At 39.2% G+C, this 24,658-nt stretch overlaps 1 pseudogene; it reads left to right on the top strand.

The window, feature by feature from the left end:
- Nucleotides 1-3,398: 3,398 nt before the first annotated feature.
- The window catches only part of LOC116882660, a 55,075-nt pseudogene continuing 33,815 nt past the window's right edge, over nucleotides 3,399-24,658 (top strand).

Below are 24,658 nucleotides of genomic sequence, written 5' to 3' on the forward strand. Positions count from 1 at the left end.
GGTGCTTGGGTGACACAGTTGGTTAAGCATCCAGCTCTTGGTTTTGGCTCAGGTCACGATCTCAGGGTCTTGAGATGGAGCCCCATGTCCGGCTCCACACTCAGCATGGAGTTTGCTTAAGATTCTCTCTCCCTCTGCCCCTCCGCCCTCAAATAAATAAGTAAGTGTTAAAAAAAAGAAGAAGAAGAAGAAGAACGATGAGAACAGAATGTGATTATGGTGCTGGTAGAAAGTGTTCCATTGGGATAGAACTACATGGCTCAGTTGTTAAGCGTCTTCCTTCGGCTCAGGTCATGATCCCAGGATCCTGGGATTGAGCCCCACATCGGGTTCCTTCACTCAGCGGGAAGCCTGCTTCTCCCTCTCCCATCTCCCCTGCTTGTATTCCCTCTCTGGCTGTCTCTCTCTCTCTGTGTGTGTCAAGTAAATAAAAATCTTAAAAAAAAAAAAAACAACGTTGTCTATTCAGCTGAGATTCTCCCCCAGAAGTCAAAGGGAACAGATAAGACTGAATTTCCAAATAATAGAACAGTAAACTACAGGAGTTATTGGGAGTTTTTAAAAAAATGTCCCTAAGCCCATCTCTGACCTTTGCTGAAATTTGATTAACAGCTTGGTCCAAGATTAATTTCCTTTTCTTTCCTCTGGCTCCCCCTGGCTTGGCAGGAAACATCACTACCCATAGATTCTACATAGAGAAGTTTACACTTGACCTCACAGGGGAAGAAGTGATGAGGAGGTGCGTTGTTTGCAGGCAGCGCCTACCTCCAGGGGTGCGACTGCCCCATAGTCACAGATCTGAGTGCAGAACCCAATTTGAGACTAACAGATCCAGAGGCTGCTTCTACCTCACAGCCTTCTGGGAATGCCTCCTTTAGACTCTGCTCCACTCCACCTCTCATTTGTATAAGGAGAAAATTGTCCATGAAAGCAAACACACAAAACCCTCAAATTTCCTTCATCATGTCTGTTTTCCATTAGTTTTTTCATCCACACCCTCCCAACCTTTCATGCCCAGCTCTTCCTTGAAAAAGCAAACCTATAAACAGTTGAAACAAACAAGCAACAGCAAAAATATCACGAGATCTGCAAGCCTCACAAGTGTTAGGCAAAAAGGAGTTTTCTTTCATGGGGAGGAATAAATAAGGCTAGAAATAATTGGGTGCAGGGAAGTGGGATGAAAGGAAAATTTGGAAATTCCATCCGAAAAATTTTTACTCTGAGACCACTCTGTTGACAGGAGGCATTATGTGTTGGTTCAGGCTGAGGTGGATCAAGGTTCAGGGACCAGGGGGAGGTAGAGAAGCTAAACTAAAGTTTGATTAAAGAGCATTTTGTAACTATTGATCAGCAGGAACAAGCCAATCAGCTCATCTTTTATGAGACAAAGAACGGGAATTGGAAGGGTGAGTGTCTGGCTTTGTCTTCAGTAAGCTGAGCATCTAAGTCTTTACTAAGTGATATGGAGAAGGGTGTTTCTTTGCAGTAAGCCATTTCCTTTGTCAACCTAAAATTGTCAGGAGGCAATAACTAAGCAAAACAGTTTGTTTGGGATCTAAGAATTGCAATTCAGGGTGCACAGATTTGGGCAGCAATCCGAATAGTCCTAGTAGGAAGTAAAAATCAGAGGTTTCCAAAGACAAAGATAAATATAAATATATATATATATATATATATATATATATATATATGTGTGTGTGTGTGTGAGATAGATTACAAATATATACAAAAAAGTACTATATATATATATATATATATATACACATACACACATACACACACACACACACACACATATGATAGATTACAAAGAATTCTGATTATAAGTTATTGGTGGCAGAAAACTAAGTATTTGCGGTCTGGCCTAGTCCAAAAGTTCATAGTTCTGCCTGATGAGGAAGTGCATAAGGCCCACCTCCTTAATGGCCTCCCAGTTCTGTCTTAAAACCCCTTGACACAGGGACCTCTTTTTATTTCTCTTCTCACACCTTAAACACAAGTGGGTGGAAGAGATTCCTTTAACTATTGTTACCTTTAACTATTCAGGTAAAGTTCAACGTAATTAAAACCAAAACAAACTATTCAAGTAAAATTCAACGTAATTAAAACCAAAACAAAAAAGTAAAAGAGAAAGAAAGTGCAGGAATTTCTTTGTTTCTTCTCCGCTCTGCGCTACTCAAAGGCCGGTGTCAGGGAAGCCGACTGGCCCAGGAGTGAGACGGAGAGGAGCGGGAGGCTCCGCAGCTCGAAGGAGTGTCCCTTCAGGCTCGCTGAGACCACAGCATCGTTCCCTGTGACGAGGGAGGGAGAAGAGCCCCGGGCCACGCGAGGGACGTGGAGAGAGTGGCCAGTCGGAACCAGGGCCTGCTCTGTGGTCTGCGATGGTGGCTTCGTGCACGGCTAACGGCGGGCCCCCCCCCCCCCCCCCCCCCAGGACACTTCACCCTGTTTGCGCTTCTTCGTCCCTCCGGCGTCGTACTTTCAAAGCATCACTTTACAGGCGGGTCCACGAGGCCTGACGAGGCTGCGTGACTTGTGGGGCTTCAGGGGCGAGGGCTCCGACCGCTCCGAGCCAGGTCGGGCTTGCCGGGGGGACGCCAGGAGCCGGTTCCCAGAGGAGCCGTGGGTTTCTCCTTCCTCAGGTGCGGGCATCATTTTCTGTGTCCTGATGATGAGATGCTGCTCAAAAATGAGCAAGTTAAGTCCGTTTCCCGTAAATACATTAGAATTTACAGAGCTTCCGGGCGCCTGGGGAGCCCCATCCTTAAGGGTCTGCGTTCGGCTCAGGTCATGATCCCAAGGTCCTGGAATCGAGCCCCACATCAGGGAGTCTGCTTCTCCCTCTCCCTCTGCTGCTCCCCCTGCGTGCGTTTCCTCTCCCACTGTCTCTCTCGGTCAAATAAATAAACAAAATCTTAAAAAAAAAAACAAACTTACAGAGCTTCTTCATAAAGCAATACCTAGAGAAAATAGAAAAGAAATCTGCCTAGAGCGCTAGTGATGGGAACTTCATGTTTTCAGTAATTTAGCCTTCATTTGCTGAAGTAGGACACTCAAGTCATGGTCTCTCCGTTCTATTTGTTAGCCTGTGTTTTTGCTCTGTGTGTGTGTGTGTGTGTGTGTGTGTGTGTGTGTTTTCACTCTTTAATTATAGTTTCTTCATGTCACAATTGAACTCTGCTTGTTCCCAGTAGTGAGGATAAAAGGAAGTAGCAAATTCACCAGTCCAGTATCTCTTTATCTTTCTTTTCCCAAGGCTAGCCAGTTACTCAACTGACCTTGATGCCATTAGCTAGGATGATCCTTATACTTAAAAGGAAAAATAACACCAGGTCCCTGAATCAAACTGCAGGATTCTGCATTTACTTTTATTCACCATGGGATATAATCAAGGCACAATGTTGTCAAAAACCAACCTCTGTGCTCCAGAGCGGAAATGTTACAGGAAGACAGCATGGAGGGATAAAGAAGAAGGTAGTTTATTACTTTGCCAGGCAAAGGAGGCTGCTGCCGGCTCATGCCCCCAAGAGGGCAAGCCCGCCCAGGGTAAAAGACTGAGAGGTTTTATAGGAAAATACAGGATCGGGGCCATTTAGATAGATAGGAATCTGCTATGAACTGCCAGCCGCTTTTTTCACATCCTCAAGGTGATGTTGCAACTAGCACTGGCCCCTGGCACCCAAGTCTCCTTAGGAAGTATATATCAAGAGCAGCGAGATCTCCATATTGATACTGAGTTCCTAGAACAAAGAAATCTACAGAAAAACAAGTGAACGGGACAGGGAGGCTTTGAGAATAAGGAAGAGAAGAATGTGTTCTGTTTAAAGTCAAGCCTTGCTGAAGCACTAGTGCGCCCATCTTAATTTCCAACCATCTTTACGTTTCTGTAGTGGTTTCAGTGTAACAAAAACCAGTGTCTGGTTGTCTTTTCTTTGGCAGACAAGGGCAGAAGAAATCTTGTGAAAGGCCTTGTTCAGAGATGTAGACAGAGTGGGAAGCAGTGGGACTTGGGGAGGACTCTCACCACGTGGCCATAAGTTTGGGTTTCTGGCCAGGATACCAGTATTTAGTGACGGAAGTAGCAAGAGCCCCGAATTCTACGATGGGCCTCAGTATTTGTAGGCAGTCTTACAGGAAGGTAGAGCCCAGGAATAAGACAAAAGCCCAGGTGCTGGGAGGACAGTTAACTTGATTCTGAGCCCCGGAGTGTTCAACTTTGTTTTCCCCTAAAAGGAGGCACAATAACTCCACTTCTGTTATTCTAATGGCCTTAGAGTGGTTGTCAGACAGTGGAAGGGAGCGCAAGTAACAAGGTAGAACTCATCGCCGTCAACACCGATTTTGTACCTACCGTTGTAGAAAAATCTCTGTGTTTTCATTACAAATGAATTTGTTAGAGTCACAAATTTATTTTTTGAGAATGGCCATGAACGGACAAATTTAAAATTAAAAAGCTTACTTGTGGACAAGTAAATCTATGTCCCACATAGGAGATGGGTAGGACATTAAGCAAGGACAAACGGATATTGAGCCAAACATCCGAAGGCTAGTGTGCGCTTTACAGTTTTGGGTGAGTAAATCCAATTTCCTGTAATAAATGCTTCAGCAGACAGCATTTTCTACAGAAAGCAGAGATAGCAAGCTCCTTATTGTAATTATAATCTTGAGGTTAAGGATTATATTGCACTAGGGATAAAAATAAAACCCTGTAAATGAAAACAGAATGTCATAAGAGAATTTCTTCCATTTACAACAGACTTGTCCCCGAATCAACTTGACAATGACTGGATAAATAATATAGAGAGATTAAATCAGTGTGAAATTAATGTTTTTTGTACCTTGTGCCTCAATGATAATTAATTTGTAAATATTTTCCTAACTTCTTGATTATCTTTTCAATAAGGATTAACAGAGAACCTTGTATCCTGCATCCTCAAAAGCCCTTGTACCAAGTTTTCTTATTAAATACTACGGCAACCTTTGGTGTATGGTTTTATTTCAACCAAAATGAGTCACCACATTTGGCAGTTGAACATTTTCAATTCCACATTGTACTCTAGAGAGTTTGCTTAAGTATTTGTCAAGCATTATTTTATTTGACCTTCCTTAAAATTTTATGAACGAGATATTGTTGTTTGCATTTTCCAAGTCAAGAAACTGAGGGTTAGCTCTCAGGTAGCATGTGACCAAGAGGGACTAGAACCCAGACCCTCTGCTTCGAAAGCCCTCTGTCAGAGAGGCAGGGGAGCATGGGCCAAGACAGCCTGATGATAGAGTCTGAGGCCCAATTTTCAAAAGTGCTTTCCTTGCATGAGGCTGCACACAGAATACGGTCTCAGTAGATACATGTTGAATAATGTGGCAGTGCCACCTATGGGCAGATGACCAAATCCAGTCCAAGTGGATTTGGGGATTACCTGGTGGTGAATGACTGATTTTGCAGGTGAAATTTTTCCTGGTGCTTTTGTGAGTTGACTTTCAGCATGTAAGGAACGGATGGCACCAGATTTTTGAGTAGCCTGCTTCTTTTTTTGCAGAAGTATATCTACACTGATCTTTCCCTGTGAAAAATCCCAGTGGGGGTTGTTGGGAGGGCAGGGGAGAGACTCCTAATACATAATGACTCATTTGGCTGAAATGAATCTTAGACAGTTGAGGCAATTCCTAAGCATCTTTTAATGATACTGCTCTTTCAAAGATGATAATGAGGTTTCTTTGTTTTTTTTTTTAATTCTTAATTTTTTAAAAATAATCTCTACACCCAACGTGGGTCTCAGACTCATGACCCTGAGATCAAGATCAAGAGTCAGATGCTCTACCGAGTGAGCCAGCCAGGTGCCCCAGTTTCTTTATTTTAGAATGCATTTTTGCTGACAAATTATATCGCATTTTCTGTTGAATATTTCCATAATATAAAAGAATGTTTGTGTCAAGATATAATAATATCCCATTTAAGAATGAAGCTCACTTTCATTTATTTAAAGAGAAAGATGATAATTTGGGGATGGCACTTGAGTAATGCTCTCATTTACTATATGCCAGTTTCTCTAGGAGTTAATAAAGTCCATGCAGAACACAATAGTGCTGTCCACTCAAAGAACAGGGGCACTACAGGATCTTTGAGAGCCCCTCAGAGCCTCTTATTTTATGATTGTTTAAAGAAAAGGTGGTCATATAGGGGTATCCACAGGAAAGCAGGGGTGGGAACACAGTGCTGGGAATTTAGGAGCTAATACTCTAATTCCAGGATTTTTATAAAAATTGAGGACTCAGAAGCAAGCCATACCCTCATTTGACCTGAGTCTCCTATATTCAATATGAGAAGCATGAAATAAATCATTTCTAAGATGAATTTAGGCTACAAAATTCCACAAATTTAATGCATTCGAGTTTCGTGGCATTAAGATAATTGCAGATCACTTCTAAGTGTATAGTTTTAAGTTTCAGACCAATAATGAAAGAAAATATAGAAATAAGTCCTTTTTAAAGACAATTTTCATACTTACACACCTGATCTGTGAATAGAATTCCAGTCTGTATTTATAGAAAAATATAATTTGGGCAACCAACGAGGTAAAAAATGCATTTATACAATGAATAAACTCATAGTACATGCCACCTGGGAACTGTATTTATATGAAGATGCCAGTAGTCTGGGGAAAAGAAAACATCCAGTATGAATATGAAGAGTATATCTTCCTTGTTCCTAGAAGAAAACACCATAAATGGCTAGGAGTTTTCATCCATATTATTGGGGGGTATAAGGAAATATTTGATGGTTCAAATAGTATCCTGCACAAGTTATTTGGTATTCTAACATGTGGCTTCAGATTTCTGAAATATGTCACAAATTAGAGCACATACACTTATGGATGCCAGCTTTCAGGATGTTTCCCCAACATCTCGTCGTCATGATCTGCTCACATTCCCAGGGTCTTGCTTGATCGCCTTGTGGAAAATCTAAGCCACCCCTCTCCCCACCACTGGACATGGAGAGCACCATGTAAACAATACTACGAGATGGTTACCAGCACTTTCTTGTCCTTTCAACCGAGGCGTGGCAATTAGTTTCTTACATCTCACTTAGTTCAAGGAGGGACCAAGTGGGCTTAGACCTTGGCATAGAAATTTAAAGTAAGAATTCACAAAATATTTCCTAAATCTACTAATCTGTTGTTATTGACTAGATTAACCACATTTTTCTCTAGGTCACTTCATATAGAATATCTTACCTCCCCATTTTGTCTGTATGGCAAATTCCTATTTACCATTCCATACATATGTTACCTCCTACAGGAAGTCTACCACATTCCCTCGGTTTGATCAGTTACCTACTCTCTTGTCAGTGTATAACGTTTGGCACCTGGCTCCCTTAGAATGTTCACATGCTGCATACGTATGTGCTTCTCTCTGCCCAGAATTTGATCAAGGAATGGTCCTGTCAAGGCACATTTCTGAAGGATGTCAAGGCATGAGGGAGTAACTAAAACAGCACTAAAATAAATTGGATTTGGGTTGGTAGTTTATTCAGGCTTGCCAAAAACCATTTGTACTAATAATGGTATGGTAGACTATACTTTCAGAAATTTAAAAAGCCACGTCGGTGGCTCAGTCAGTTAAGTGTTTGACTTCAGCTCCGGTTGTGACCTCGGGGTCCTGGGAACGAGCCCCATGTCAGGCTCCCTGCCCAGTGGGGAGTCTGCTTTTCCTTCTCTCTCTGCCTGCCCCTCCCTCCACTCATATTCTCTCTCTCTCCCTCTCAAGTAAATTAATAAAACTTTCAAAAAGTAAAAATAAAAAAGAGGAGAATAGGAAGAAAGAAGGAAATGATGGAGGGAGGATGGGCAGAAAAAAGGGGGGCAGACAGGAACTCATTATCAGTTTTTTTTTTAAAGATTTTATTCATTTATTTGACATACAGAGATCACAAGTAGACAGAGAGGCAGGCAGAGAGAGAGAGAGGAGGAAGCAGGCTCCCTGCTGAGCAGAGAGCCTGATGCGGGGCTCGATCCCAGGACCCTGAGATTATCACCTGAGCCGAAGGCAGAGGCTTTAACCGACTGAGCCACCCAGGTGCCCTATCATTGTCAGTTTTTAATCATTATATTGGGTATCATTTTTATGTGACTTCATGGTATAGCTGTGTGCCATTTCACCAGCCCAGATATAGGAAGCTAGTTGCAGTAGTAAGCATATTATTTTCACGTAGGATAAAATTATCTTATATGAACATAGTTGCAAGATCTTGATACAAGGTGTTTAAAAGTTTTTTTGTCCTGTTTTTCTATTTGGCAATATACTTCTAAATTTACCATAGATTTTCTGATCTCCAGTTCTCTATTTTCTTTTTTTCTTTACTTTTATTTCTTGGTTTTTTTTGAACTGGACACTTTCAAAACACATTACAAGATTTTTGAGAAAGTAATAAAATAAGTCACTCATTCACTGTGGGGAAAAAAAGGGACTTTATTTTGTATTAATTAATTTCTGAATTTTTCTTTTTGATGACCCCACCTTTGTAGAAGAGTTCAATATTTCATAGGTTCAGTGGAGCACGGGATTGGGATGGAAATAAATGTTATTGTGATAACAGCTCAGAAAAGCAAGCAACAAAGTATAATTTTGCAACGGGACAAATAAAACACTTTATGAAGCTCTATGTATTAATTTGTATAAAAGAGACATATTTCAAAGTAATCCTGTCATTAATCTTCCTCTGTAAGGTTAGTTCTTTCTGTTGCATTCTCGCATGCATCCTTTTGCCATTCTACTTAGTAGTCTGAATGGAGTCTTTCCCCAGCAATAACTTTTGGGTTAACTTTCACCTTTTTTGGCTTCATAATATATTGTAGACATATCAAGACAAGGATATTGCAACATTTTTATCCGTGTTTCCTCTATGATATGTGTGGTTTCCTGGTAAAACTGACAATGAGGGCTTAGGAAGGCAGTCTGTTAACTCTTCTGATTAATGATGCTCCCCCCACCCCCGGTTTTATTCATTTCTTACTGTATTACATCAGTTTTGATGTGAAGTTTGACAGGCACATTGAACTATTCTGCCTGATTTTCCTAAGTGGGCTTCTCCCTTTCTGCAAACTCCCAGATGTTGGCTTTGTTTCTAACCGAGGCTGACATTAATGCAGACATTCATGATAATCCTTGGTGCTTTCTGCAAGATTTAATTTAACAATGGAGGGATGATGCCATATCCAGTGGGAGGCAGGTGGTACCTATTAGAGAACAAAGGGAATTATTCTCACTCAGAGGGCAGACCTTAGTGTTAATACCGCCCCCCATAGAATAATTGGTGTTATACATTTCAGTTTATGAAGGGGTAAGTAATCTGTTTCATCAGGTCACACTTCCATATTTGAGTTTTATTTAAGATTACACTTTGTTGGCTTCATAGCAGAACTCAGATGTGGCTGCGAAGATTCTCTCAAGGCTGGAGAGAATGTTTTTGGCCTCTCAGGTGGCTGAATGTGATGTCAGGAATCTTTCTTTTTTAATTAAATAATATATTTTATTCAATCAAACACATCTAAAATATCATTTTGGTATATAATCAATATAAATATCATTGATATTTTTTCTCATTTACATTCTGTTTTATTTTTTTAATTAACATATAATGTATTATTTGTTTCAGAGGTACAGGTCTATGATTCATCAGTCTTACACAATTCACAACACTCACCATAGCAAATAACTTCCACAATGTCCTTCACCCAGCCACCCTATCCCTCCCATCCCCCTCCCCTCCAGCAACCCTCAGTTTGTTTCCTGAGATTAAGAGTCTCTTATGGTTTGTCTCTGTCTCTGGTTTCCTCTTGTTTCATTTTTCCCTCCCTTCACCTATGATCCTCTGTCTCATATCAGTGAGATCCTCATATCAGTGAGATCATATAATAATTGTCTTTCTCTGATTGACTTATTTCTCATATCAAATTCCTCATATCATTGAGATCATATAATAATTGTCTTTCTCTGATTGACTTATTTCACTTAGCGTAAAAGACTCTAGTTCCATCTATGTCGTTGCCAGTGGCAAGATTTCATTTCTTTTGATGGCTGCATAATATTCCACTGTAGATTTATATACCACTTCTTCCTTATCCATTCCTCTGTTGTTGGACATCTAGACTCTTTCCATAGTTTGGTTTTGTGGACACTGCTGCCATAAACATTGGGGTGCATATGCTCCTTTGGATCACTACATTTGTATCTTTGGGGTAAATACCCAGAAGTGCAATTGCTGGGTTGTAGGGTAGCTCTATTTTCAACTTTTTGAAGAACCTCCATACTGTTTTCCAGAGTGGCTACATTCCCACCAATAGTGTGGGAGGGTTCCCCTTTCACTGCATCCTCACCAATATCTGTTGTTTCCTGACTTGCTAATTTTAACCATTCTGTCTGATGTGAGGTGGCATCTCACTGTGGTTTTGAGTGATAGTTCCCTGATGCCGAGTGATGCTGAGCACTTTTTCATGTGTCTGTTGTCCATTTGGATGTCTTCTTTGCAGAAATGTCTGTTCATGTCTTCTGCCCACTTCTTGATTGGATTATTTGTTCTTTGGGTGTTGAGTTTGATAAGTTCTTTATAGGTTTTGGATACTAGCCCTTTATCTGATATGTCCTTTGCAAATATCTTCTCCCATTCTGTCAATTGTCTTTTGATTTTGTTAACTGTTTCCTTTGCTGTGCAAAACATTTTTATCTTGATAAAGTCCCAGTTGTTCATTTTTGCTCTTGCCTCCCTTGCCTTTGGCGATGTTCCTAGGAAGAAGTTGCTGCGGCTGAGGTGGAAGAGGTTGCAGCCTGTGTTCTCCTCAAGGATTTGGATGGATTCCTGTCTCACATTGAGGTCTTTCATCTGTTTTAGTCTATTTGTTTGTGTGGTGTAAGGAAATCGTCCAGTTTCATTTTTCCACATGTGGCTGTCCAGTTTCCCCCAAACCATTTGTTGAAGAGACTGTCTTTTTTCCATTGGATATTCTTTCCTGCTTTGTCAAAGATGAGTTGACCATAGAGTTGAAGGTTCATTTCTGGGCTCTCTGTTCTACTCCATTGATCTATGTGTCTGTTTTTGTGCCAGTACCATACTGTCTTGATGATTACAGCTTTGTAATAGAGCTTGAAGTCTGGAATTGTGATGTCACCAGCTTTGGTTTTCTTTTTCAATATTCCTCTATTATGGGGTCTTTTCTGGTTCCATACAAATTTTAGGATTATTTGTTCCATTTCTTTGAAGAAAGTTGAGGGTATTTTGATAGGGATTGCATTAATGTGTAGATTGCTCTAAGTAGCATAGACATTTTCACAATATTTGAGCTTCCAATCCATGAGCATGGAACGTTTTTCCATTTCTTTGTGTCTTCCTCAATTTCTTCATGAGTACTTTATAGTTTTCTGAGTATAGATTCTTAGCCTCTTTGGTTAGGTTTATTCCTAGGTATCTTATGGTTTTGGGTGCAATTGTAAATGGGATGGACTCCTTAATTTCTCTTTCTTCTGTCTTGCTGTTGGTGTATAGAAGTACAACTGATTTCCATGCATTGATTTTATATCCTGACACTTTACTTAATTCTTACATGAGTTCTAGCAGTTTTGGAGTAGAGTCTTTTGTGTTTTTTCATAAAGTATCATATCTGCAAAGAGTGAGAGTTTGACCTCTTTGCTGATTTAGATGCCTTTTATTTCTTTTTGTTGTCTGATTGCTGAGGCTAGAACTTCTAGTACTATGTTGAGTAGTGTGGTGATAGTGGACATCCCTGCTGTGTTCCTGACCTTAGGGAAAAGGTCTCAGTTTTTCCCCATTGAGAATGATATTCTCTGTGGATTTTTCATACATGGCTTTTATGATACTGAGGTATATACAGTCTATCCCTATACTGTGAAGAGTTTTGATTGAGAAAGGATGCTATACTTTGTCAGATGCTTTTTCTGCATCTATTGAGAGTATCATAGGATTCTTGTTCTTTCTTTTATTAATGTATTGTATCACATTGATTGATTTGCAGATGTTGAACCAACCTTGCAGCCCAGGAATAAATTCCACTTGGTTGTGGTGAATAATCCTTTTAATGTACTGTTGGATCCTACTAGCTTGTATTTTGGTGAGAATTTTTGCATCCATGTTCATCAGGGATATTGATCTATAATTCTCTTTTTCAATGGGATCCTTGTCTGGTTTTGGGATCAAGGTAATGCTGGCCTCCTAAAATAAGTTTGGAGGTTTTCCTTCCATTTCTATTTTTTGGAACAGTTTCAGGAGAATAGGTATTAATTCTTTAAATGTTTGGTAGAACTTCTCTGGGAAGCCATGTGGCCCTGGGCTCTCATTTCTTGGGAGACTTTGGATGATTGCTTCAGTTTCCTTACTGGTTATGGGTCTGTTCAGGTTTTCTATCTCTTCCTGGCTCAATTTTGGTAGTTTATAGTCTAGGAATACATCCATTTCTTCCAGATTGTCTGATTTGCTGGTGTATAGTTGCTCATAATATGTTCTTATAATTGTTTGTATTTCTTTGGTGTTGGTTGTGATCTCTCCTCTTTCATTCATGATTTTCTTTTTGATAAGTCTGGCCAGGGGTTTATCAATCTTATTCGTTCAAAGAACCAGCTCTTATTTTTGTTGATCTGTTCTACTGTTCTTTTGGTTTCTATTTCATTGATTTCTGTTCTGATTTCTGTTTATTTTTTCTCTTCTCCTGCTTGGTTTAGGCTTTAATTGCTATTCTTTCTCCAGCTCCTTTAGGTGTAGGGTTAGGTTGTGTATTTGAGACCCTTCTTGTTTCTTGAGAAAGACTTGTATTGCTATATATTTTCCTCTTAGAACTGCCTTTGCTGCATCCCAAAGATTTTGAACTGTTGTGTTTTCATTTTCATTTTTATTTGTTTCCATGATTTTTAAAAATTCTTCTTTAATTTCCTGGTTGACCCATTCATTTTTTAGTAGGATGCTCTTTAGCCTCCATGTACTTGAGTTCTTTCCAACTTTCCTCTTGCGGTTGAGTTCTAGTTTCAAAGCACTGTGGTCCAATAATATGCAGGGAATGATCCCAGTCTTTTGGTACCATTGAGACCTGATTTGTCACCCAGGATGTGATCTATCCTGGAGAATGTTCCATGTGCCCTAGAGAAGAATGTGTGTTCTGTTGCTTTGGGGTGGAATGTTCTGAATATATCTGTGATGTTCATCTATTCCAGTGTGTCATTTAAAGCCTTTATTTCCTTGTTGATCTTTTGCTTAGATGATCTGTCCATTTCAGTGAGGGGGGTGTTAACATCCCCTACTATTGTTGTATTATTGTTGATGTGTTTCTTTGATTTTGTTATTCGTTGACTTATATAATTGGCTGCTCCCATGTTAGGGGCATAGATATTTAAAATTGTTAGATCTTCTTGTTGGATAGACCGTTTAAGTGTGATATAGTTTTCTTCCTCATCTCTTATTATAGTCTTTGGCTTAAAATCTAATTTGTCTGGTATAAGGATTGCCACCCTAGCTATCTTTTGATGTCCATTAGCATGGTAAATTGTTTTCTACCCCCTCACCTTAAATCTGGAGGTGTCTTTGGGTCTAAAATGAGTCTCTTGCAGACAGCATATCGATGGGTCTTGTTTTTATTTTTTTTAATCCATTATGATATCCTGTGTCTTTTGATTGGGACATTTAGCCCATTTATGTTTAGGGTATCTATTGAAGGATATGAATTTAGTGCCATTGTATTGCCTGTCAGATGACTGTTACTGTGTTTTGTTTCTGTTCCTTTCTGGTCTATGTTACTTTGAGGCTCTCTCTTTGCTTAGAGGACCCCTTTCAATATTTCCTGTGGGGCTGGTTTGGTATTGGCAAATTCTTTTAGTTTTTGTTTGTCCTGGTAGCTTTTTATCTCTCCTTCCATTTTCAGTGACAGCCTACCTGGATATAGTATTCTTGGCTCCATATTTTTCTCATTAATGTTCTGAATATATCATGCCAGTCTTTTCTGACCTGCCAGGTCTCTGTGAATAGGTCTGCTGTCAATCTTATATTTCTACCGTTGTAGGTCACAGACCTCTTATCCCAAGCTGCTTTCAGGATTTTCTCTTTGTCTCTGATACTTGTAAGTTTAACTATTAGATGATGTGGTGTAGACCTATTTTTAATTGATTTTGAGGGGGTTCTCTATGCTGCCTGAATTTTGATGCCTGTTTCCTTCCCCAAATTAGGGAAGATCTCTGCTATAACTTGTTCCAGTATACTTTCTGCCCCTCTCTCTCTTTCTTCTTCTTCTGGGATCCCAATTATTTTAACATTGTTTCATATGACTTATCTCTCAAATTCTCTCCTCATGATCCAGTAGTTCTTTATCTCTCTTTTTCTCAGCTTCTTTATTCTCCATCATTTGGTCTTCTATATCACTAATTCTTTCTTCTGCCTCATTTATCCTAGCAGTTAGAGCCTCCAGTTTTGATTGCACCTCATTAATAGCTTTTTTGATTTCAACTTGGTTAGATTTTGGTTCTTTTATTTCCCCTGAAAGGGTTTCTCTAGTATCTTCTATGCTTTTTTTCAAGCTCAGCTAGTATCTTTATAATCGTCATTTTGAACTCTAGTTCTGACATCTTACTAATGTCCATATTGATTAGGTCCCTAGCAGTTGGTACTGCTTCTTGTTCTTTTTTTTTTTTTTTTTGAGGTCAGTTTTTCCACTTTGTCATTTTGTTCAGAGAAGACTAGATGAATGAGAGAACAAAATGCTTAAAGGGTAACAACGACCCCAGAAAAATATACACTAAACAAATCAGAAGAACCCCAAAACTAGGGAGAAAAGAAAGGAAAATTATATATACATATATACATATATATATATATATATATATATATATATATATGATCACACTGGTGGATAGAGCAAAGTCACACTCTTGATTTTGGGTGTATTTTGGGCTGTTAGAAGAAACTGCCTCCCAAAATTTTAGGAAAAGAAAAACATATATATCTATATCTATATATCTCTCTATATCTATCTATCTATCTATATATAGATAGATAGATAGATATACACAAAAGTATGAGTAAATATGATGAAGGATTGGAGTATGACTGTAAAGATGAAAATTTAAAAAGATTTTAAAAAAGGAATTGATAAGAAGTTGGCTGAAAAAAGGAAAAAAAAATTTAAAAGGCAGGGAGAGTACGTGATCAGGTGGGACACTAGAACAAAGCCATGCACTAGATTTAGGGTATATTTTGGTCTGTTAGAAGAAACTATCCCAAAAATTTAAAAGACAGAAATTCACTTCTCTGCATGTCCAACCTTCCAGAAAGTAGTCACTTCTCTGTTCCTAGAATTCCTGCTGTTCTTTTCTTTGATCTCCTTTTGAGTTTGTAGGTGTTCAGAATGGTTTGAAAACTCTCTAGCTGAATAGTTCTAGCTGAACTCCTCAGACCAGATGAAATTTAGGTCTCCTACTCCTCCACCAACTTGGTCCTACCCTCTGATGTCAGGAATCTTCACAGCAAAGAGCATTCCAAGCAAAGCATTTGCCCTTTTGTATCTAAACTGAGAGCTAAAGTGGAAGCCGAAGTACCAACATCCATAGTGGGGGAGTCAAGGGGCCACTTCTGCCCCCCACTTCTGCTTCTGATGGATGCTGTTACTGATGTTCTATGATCATTGAAGGACAATGGCATGTTATGGGGCCTTGGTAGCTTTTTAGTTGTGACATTGAATAACTCATTTACACCACTTAGGGCCTCAAATTCATCATGTGTAAAACATGACCTAAAAGCCCTGCCTTCTTTTTTTTTTTTTTAAGTTTATGTGTGTATATATGTATGTATGTAATCTCTACACCCACCATGGAGCTCAAACTCATGACACTGAGATCAAGAGCTGCATGCTCTTCTGACTGAGCCAGTGCACCATCCCTACCTATTTACATGAGTATTGTGAAGAATAAATGGAGTGATAATGCAAATGTATTTTAAAAGCAGTAAAACATCTCATATGTGTGTGTGTATACACACACACATACACACATATACATATATAATTTTTTTAAAGATTGTATTTATTCATTTGAGAGAGAAAACACATGTGTAAAGAGGGGGAGGGGCAGAGGGAAAGGGAGAGAGAGAATCTCAAGCAGACTCCTAGCTGAACATGGACCCCAACTCGGGGCTCAATCTCAGGACCCTGAGATCATGACCTGAACTGAAATTAAGAGTTGAATACTAAACCAACGTGGCCACCCAGGTACACAGAAACAGTAAGTAATGTAAAAATAAAGTTTATTGTTACCCATTCACTCATTCCTCACCTATTCAGTATTTACTGAGTATCCATCATGTGCCTCTGGAGTTGACCCACTTGGTTTTGTGAATAGAATGGATGGAAATGAAGGCAGCTGACAAAAGAATACTTGAGGATTTCATCTGTGATGAGTACAAATAGGTTCCAGAACTGGAGCCAAGCATAATGTGCACTTCTAGTGGGTGAAGCTTGTTAATATCCAGACTTTAATAAACTCCTTGAAGGTCTCAAAGCAGGAAGCACACTCTGGAGGATACTGAACAGTCTGGTGTCTCTGGTTCATGTGGGAGTGTGTATTTCCCTCATGTTAGTCTACTTTACATGAGAAGGGGTTTTGCAGGGTGCCTGGGTAGATCAGTCAATTAAGCAGTTAAGCTTCTGCCTTTGACTCAGGTCCTGATCCCAGTGTCCTGTTCAGCAGGGAGTCTGCTTCTCTCTCCTTCTGCCCCTCCACGCTGCTTGTGCTCTCTCTCTCTCAAATAAATAAATAAATAAATAAATAAAATCTTTAAAAAAGGGGGGATTTACATGATAAATTCAGACAAGGATACATTTTATAAGTTCTGTGGGGGGAACACAGCTCAAATAGTTTAAGATGAACCTCTCACTTATGAAGAAGGAAACATGACTTTTTCTGTTATGGAAATTTTATACATTTTTATCTTTTAATTCTGCCGCTTCTATCTATTATATGTTACATACCATGAGAATTCTTATTAAAGTACTAGCAAAGTCAAAAATAAATTGTAGTGGGTACTTGTACTTTGCTGGTCATCAAAATGAATTTAGGAATATCAGTTTGTGGGTGACTCAATTAATTGGATCAACATTCTGTATTCATAAGTGAAAGATGGACCTATTATATAAGCTCTTTCTTATCACAGAATGGCCCATTTTGCAAGATTCCAAAAAGTGAGAAATGTCCTTAATTAAAAACATTTTCACACTGCTTTTAACACTGAATTAGTGTAGATCCACGAGGAAGCAATTTGGAATTAAGCTGGCTTTTTCTGTTATATTAATAAAGCTGTGAGACTTTATATATTTATTTAAGCATTTAAAATTTCCCCTTTGACAGGATGATGTGATCCATTGCGTGCAGGAAAGAGCAGAATGAGCTTATACATACTCAATTATTTTTAAAGAAAATTTGAGATTTTTCTTTAACATACATTTTAGTTATGTATGTTACATACATAACTAACATACATTTTTTATGTTTATCTATTTTTTTTTTAAAGTAGGCTCCACACTGGCTATGGAGCCTACTTGGTCTTGACGTGGGTCTTGAACTCATGACTCTAAGATCAAGATCTGAGTTGAGATCAAGAGTCAGATGCTTAAACAACTGAGCCACTTAAGTCCTCCCACTAACATATATCTTAATTCTCTTTTGTGAGATAAGTAATACCGTACATATTGCTTATAATTAAAAAAAATAGGTCTATAGCTTTTCTCCTACCCTGTTCCTAGTCACATCACCCACGCATTACTCTTAGTCACCAAAAGCAGCAAATGTCAGTTTCTTCCACAGTTATATCTATACCAGGGGCATGGTGTGTGTGTATTACATACACATATATGATATACCCATATATTACCCATCCATTTTTTCCCACATTTTTCCTTTTTTACCTAAAACAAGTTGGAGATTGCTTCATATAAGTACATGATGACTTACTTCATTCTTTTCAATAATACTTTCTTCTATGAATGTGCAGTAATTTACAGAGCCAATCCCCTATTTATGAACATTTGTCTCCAGATTGCTATTGCAAATTATGCTGCAAGAATAATCTTGCACATGTATGATTTCCCATGAATGCAGGCAAGTATATCTTCAGAATAAATTCCTAAATGTAGAATTGCTGATTCCAAGGAAATGTACTTTTGAAATTTTGATAGTTTTTGTCAGATTTATATTCCCTTCAGTAATTATGAAAGTACCTTACCCCATAACATAATCACAGAAACATTCGCCAATTTATTCTTAACCAATATATTCCATTTTACTTCCATTTCAAGTGTGCATAGCTAATTGACATTGATGTGAAACTTTCATTTTCTAAAATATAAGTTTGAATAATTATATGTATTACAAGTGGTTCATTTATATATGGTTCATTTGTAATGCCAACATAGCTAATTGAAAAGTGAAAACAAAATTCAGTAAAACATTCTGTAAAAAATAAAGGAAGACATCTGAGAACCTGTTCTAATAGCTAGTGTTCCTTACCAAATCAATTAGTTGAATCAGAGATCATTTTAGTTTGCCTATTGAAGTAACTCAAATATTTTTGTGGAGTATAAAACATTTACTTGATGAAATTTTACTACCTTTTACTTTTATTAAATCAGTGCTTTATTTTCTGTGACTGCTTTTATTCCTACTATATGTAATAGACATTTGTATATGAAGTAAATACATACAAAACCATTTTCCCTAAGCAATCTGAATTTGAACCCTCTATGTTGACAAAATTTGAAATTAATTGTACCAGTAATTAAATTGTTACATGGAACCCCTGGGTGGCTCAGTCAATTAGTTCATAATCCCAAGGTCATGGGATCAAATTCCACATCAGGCTCCACTGTCAAATAAATAAATAAAATATTTAAAATAAATAAATAAATAAATAAATAAATAGTTACTTAAAGGTTTTTGTTTTTTTTTTTAAAATTCAACATCCCCAAAACATCTTTCTTATGTGTTGAGATATCTTACAAGAAAACCCAACAACTGCTTTAAACATATTGGGACACATTTAAAAAAAAAAAGATTTTGCTTATTTATTTATTTGACAGAGAAAGAGAGCACAAACAGGGGGAGCAGCAGGTAGAGGGAGAGGAAGAAGCAGACTTCCCGCTGACTAGGGAGCCTGGCACAGGGCTTAATCCCAGGAGCCTGCCATTATGACCTGAGCCAAAGGTAGACATTTAACTGGCTGAGCCACCCAGGCGCCCCAACATTGGAACATATTTTTATCAGCTAACCTGTTGGTAGGTAGTTTGCACAATAGATTGTCGTCAGGGGATCGTGGCTCATTCTTTCTTCCCTCTCCATTATCCTTTGCTCATATTTCTGGCGTGAAGCAGGAAGAAGACCCAAAATCTTTTCCTTCCCAAAGCTTTTTGTATTCTCTCCTTTTCCAAGATTTTATATACATCTCACTGATCACTAAAATTGCCTCTCATCTTGCTACCCTTTCTGAAATAGAGGCAAACCAGTGACTAATGCAACTTTGCCGTCTCTTTAGTGTAAAGGAAGGCAAGGGAGGAGAGGTTGTAAATAACTTTCCACAATATCTTCAGTCCTTTGTTCACCTGTTAGAGGAAGTTCAAAGCACTTCAAATAAATATTTTGAGAAGTCCTAGTGCCTTTGGGAAAATTGCACAGTAGCAAAATCTTTTAATGTACTGTGTGATCTGGGCCCGGAAAAGATTTTCATGTGATTTTGCTACCCTTTTGCGGCAGAAAGGTGAGAAAATTCTCTGGCTCAGATCCCAAATTCTGTCAGGCTTTACACTAAGGCAATTTGTACCATAAGTGTGTATTTTTGTTTCTTAACTATCCAAGGGTATAGATCACCCGTAATGCCATTCTTTTCAATAAAGCAAAGATAGTTCATCTGAAATATGGAGGTCATTAAAGACTCTCTATCTTAGACAATTAGAGTGTGATTCTGTGAAAGGAATTCACACTTTCACAATATTGGTACTTTGTGAAGAAAGGCCTAAATTAATTGTCATTCATTACTTTAGCAATGAAATAAAAAATGAATTTAACCAACAGTTTTCTGAGGCCTTACAGTTTATTTTTTCCCAAAGAACCGTTCCTTTTTTTCCTTTCAATTTTGCCTGCTGACTATGTCAGTATATGACATGCTGGCCTTGTGTCTCCCATTGTATTATATGATGTTACCCAACAGAAGGTCTGCATTACTGTGTTGTACTTCCCCTTGGATATGGCAAACATGTGACATTAATTTATTCTTTGGAAATCATGACTTCAAGGGCAAATGGGCCTGTATATCCAAGATACACATATATACCACCCTCCATCCCCACCACACACACACTGACACGTGTAGAAATCAAACAGTGAGTTATTAGAAATCATTTGAAGCAATATTTTCAGGGGTGTCTGAGCATCTTAGTGGGTTAAGCACCCAACTCTTGATTTTGGCTCTTATCATGATGTTGGGGTGGTGGGATCAAGCCTTGCATCTGGCTCTGCACTCAGTGGGAAGTCTGCTTGGGATTCTCCATTTCCCTCTGCCTCCCTCCACTCACACTCTCTCTCTCTAAAATAAATAAATCTTTTTTAAAAGATGTATTTTATTTATTTTATTAAGAGAGTGATTGCACACAGGGAGGGGCAAAGGGAGAGAGAAACTTTAGCAGACTCCTCGCTGAGTGTGCAGCCTGACATGGGGCTTGAGTTCATGACCCTGAGTTCATGACCTGAAGCAAAGGTAGTAAGGGGACCCAGAGTTAAGAGGGAAGGCTGCAGAGAGCCATGAGGGTGTCAGACAGAATGCTGGACCTTCTCAGTGCATCCTATCAATACGAGGAGGGGCAGCAATGTTGTACCACAGGATGCACGGAATGATTTCTACTGCTGGGTTTGTCACCAGAAAGGCCAAGTCCTTTGCTGTGAGATTTATCCCTGGGTTTATCATGTTAAGTGTCTGAGACTGACAACAGAACCAGAGGGAGATGGGTTTTGTCCTGAATGTGAAAAGATTATGATAACAGAAGACGTTGAGGCTCAGAGGAAAGCCATGACAATGCTCACCATCAAACAGTTATCCTACCTGTTCAAGTTTGCCATTCAGAAAATGAAACAACCAGGGACAGATGCATTCCAGAAGCCTGTTCCATTGGAACAGCATCCTGACTACATGAAATACATCTTCCATTCTGTGGACCCTCGTACATTGGAAAAGAAGGCTAAGAAGAAAATTTAGGGCTGCATAGAAGCTTTCCTGGCTGATGCAAAGTGGATTTTGCACAGTGCATCATTTAAATGGAAGAAATCACAAACTGACACGGCAAAAGTACTGATCAAAGTCTCTGAGTATGGGATGAATGAAATCAAAGCATGTCCACTAAATATCTAGCTGTTTGACAAAAATGAGATAACTGGTTTTATGAACCTTGTAGCAGTTCAAATTCTTTGGTCTGGGCAAAACTGAAGGGGTTTCCATTCTGGCCTATAGAAGATCTGAGGGATAAAGATGGGTAGCATGATGTACATTTATTTGTACATTTATTTGGGCAACATGACAGGGCCTGGGTTCCAATAAATAATTGCCACCTCATGTCTAAAAAGAAATTCCTTTTTTCTGTGAAAAATACAAAAAGCATCTTCAACGGTGCAATGAGAAAGATGGAGGTGTAGGTGAAGAACATCTGTAGGAAGTTTAGGGGTCTTAATTACTCTCCCATTGGGAAACCATACACGCCCAACATCCAGTACCAAATGCTGCTCGACCCCAGCAACCCCAGCGCTGGCACTGCCCAGCTAGACAAGCAGGAAAAGGTCAAGCTCAGCTTTGACATGACAGTGTTCCCCAAGATCCTGATGGCAAGCCCACGCTGAGCAGGGGCTGGGGACTTCCTTGTCACATATACCAAGCTCTCCCACAAGTACAAACTCTTCCATACACACAGGTTCTGACATGGAGCAGGATGTCAAGAAGAAGGCCATGTTGAGCCACTTCAGGGCCAGCAAGGAGTCCATGAACTTCCTGGACAAGAGCACAGCTTCACCAGCCTTGACAAACATGGGACAAGCAGGCACTTTATCCAGTGGTCCAGAAACTTTCTCTCCTCAAGCATCCATGCCAATCATGACAAAAACAAACAAAATGTCCACCACTGGAAGCATCCTGAATCTTAACCTGGATTGTTGAAGCAAGGCCCAGATGGACCTGAGGGAGCTAAGTGAGTTGGTCCAGCAGCAGGTGTTACTTTTCTTCTCATATCACCCAACTGGCAGAGTCACACCAGGTTCCAGATAAATCTTAACAAGATGATAAAGACTTGCAAAGCACAACTAGGCATAAATGAAATCTCAATTGATGTTTACACAGCTGTAGAGCCCAGTGATCCTGAAGATTCTGAGAAGTCAGATAGGAGTGATAGTATCAGTGGCAATGAGTGGAAGTCCAAGAATGAGCCAGAAGATGCAGAAGACAAAGAAGGTGGTTGGATGGATGAAGAGCCATCTACTGTCAAACAAAACAAAACAAAAACTCAAATTGTCAAACCCAGTGGAGACTAGGAGGAACTGAAAAGCACGTGGCCAACCAGAGAGAAAGCAGATCCAAGCTTCAAGAAAAGGCAAGTTCCCAGCCTAAGAAGGACTCTTCAGAAAAAGTGAAAGCCTTTTCTCTTCCCACAGAAGATAAACTGAAGGGAAAAGATATAGATTCTCCCAAAGTACGTATGGGCCTGGACTCTGACTCAGAGAGTGAACTTGTCATGGGTTTAGGAGACCAGTTGGGACAAAAGGGTCAAAAAAATAAGGAACCCAAAGAAGCATCTCTGAAGCAGAATGAAAGAATCTGTAACAGATTGACAAAAATATATAACCATGAAACAAAATGAAAATAAGGAAGTCTAAAAGATGAAGGTAGAATAATAAGAGGTCTGGGAAAGTGTATGCATAGAAATACATACTGTTTCATCCTTCAGAGTTAGTAAGTTTGGGCTTCCATTTTGCCTGTGAGCTTCCTCGCTGTCAAAACAAAAAGGGAAATACAGTCCCTTAAAATATCTAATATTTTTCCAAAAAATAAAACATTCCAGCTAGAAAAAAAAATAAGATACACTTTTGAGGCTTTGCAAGTTCAGAGCTTGGCCGTTCATTACAGTCAAATGCATAATTCCCCTGTACAGCATATTGTTGGTGAGAACATTTCTCAAAGGTGTTTGGTATTGCTTATTTTTTAGTATGTCATCTCCTCACTGTCTTCCTTCGAAGAAAGGGTTGACATCAGGCAATTTCTTCTAAGCCAGTGTACTGTAAAGTTGAGGCTCATTCTTAGGTCAGCTTTCCTGTAACCATTGATGGTCCCAACTTCCTTCCAGCTGGCTCATCCTGAAGCCACCTGCAGTTTTCCTAAACCAATCACTACTCTTCTGCAACTTCCAGCAAATGATTTACAAGCTGTGTTCATAAGGAGGCACTAAATCAAGCAGAATGATTAATTGTGGAATGTATCTGAAGGCCATGTGACCTCCGCAGGCAACATGATGAGAGCAAGGGAAAACATCCCATGTTCCAATTCCTCAGTCATACAACCTCTCTGGCCTGTATTTTCATGTGTTTAGGTCCCCATTTTATTTTATGCATAGAGAAAAGTATTTCATTTTGGAATTAGAGGCCCTCATTTCTCTCCTTGCATTCCCATCCTTCTCATAGCCATTTCCAAGGGCAACATGTAAACTAAGTGGGACTGACTTATTTTAACTGCTATTTCCAAATTCATCTCAGATTCCTGTGGAATTTCCTTCTGTTAGGCTTTGGTTAGTAAATGAGATATCCTGGCTGCATCTGTTGAATCTCACTGAAGAGTAGGGACAAGCCATTACTGTTGGGTAGAAAATTGCTTATGGAAGCTGGAAAACCAGTTTAAAAGTACAAGGATGGGATATTTTAGCTCTTCTCTATGCCTGATGCACTTGAATGGAATGAAGAGCCTAAAACCGTGATGACTTACATAAGTAGATCAGCGCTGGCTTTCCTATGACCAGGTTATCTTTCACCATAGGCTCTGTATACCTCTCACTTGGTCACTTTATAAGATGAACATTCCATTAGCTATAATCTCCAAGGGATCTACATAGCTTTTGTGTTTTTTTGTGGAGTGGAGGGAATGGAGAAGCTATGTCCTATAACACTAAATGCACTGTAATAAGAAATAGGCGGGGGAGGGGGCGTGATGCCTGGATGGCTCAGTCAGCTAAACATCTGCTCGAAGCTCAGGTCCTGATCCCAGAGTCCTGGGATTGAGTCCTGCATTGGGATCCTTGCTCAGTGGATATCCTGCTTCTCCCTCTGCCTGTCACGTCTCCTGCTTGTGTTTTCTCTCTTTCTGGCAAATAAAGAAATTAAATCTTAAAAAAAAGAAAAGAAAAGAAATAGGTAGGGGCACCTGACTGACTTGGTGGGAGGAGCATGTGACTCTTGATCCCAGGGTTGTGAGTTCCGGCCCCATGTTGGGTATAGAGATTATTTAACTAAATAAATATTAAAAATTTTTTAAAAGAAATAGACATTTGATAATTATTTATTAATTTGTCTTTATTTTACTGAAGGTTTCAGGGAGACCCTTTTTCTC

This window comes from Lontra canadensis, unplaced genomic scaffold, assembly GCF_010015895.1.
Source record: "Lontra canadensis isolate GAN:19392208 unplaced genomic scaffold, GSC_riverotter_1.0 scaffold86, whole genome shotgun sequence".
In the NCBI taxonomy this organism is placed as follows: Eukaryota; Metazoa; Chordata; class Mammalia; order Carnivora; family Mustelidae; genus Lontra; species Lontra canadensis.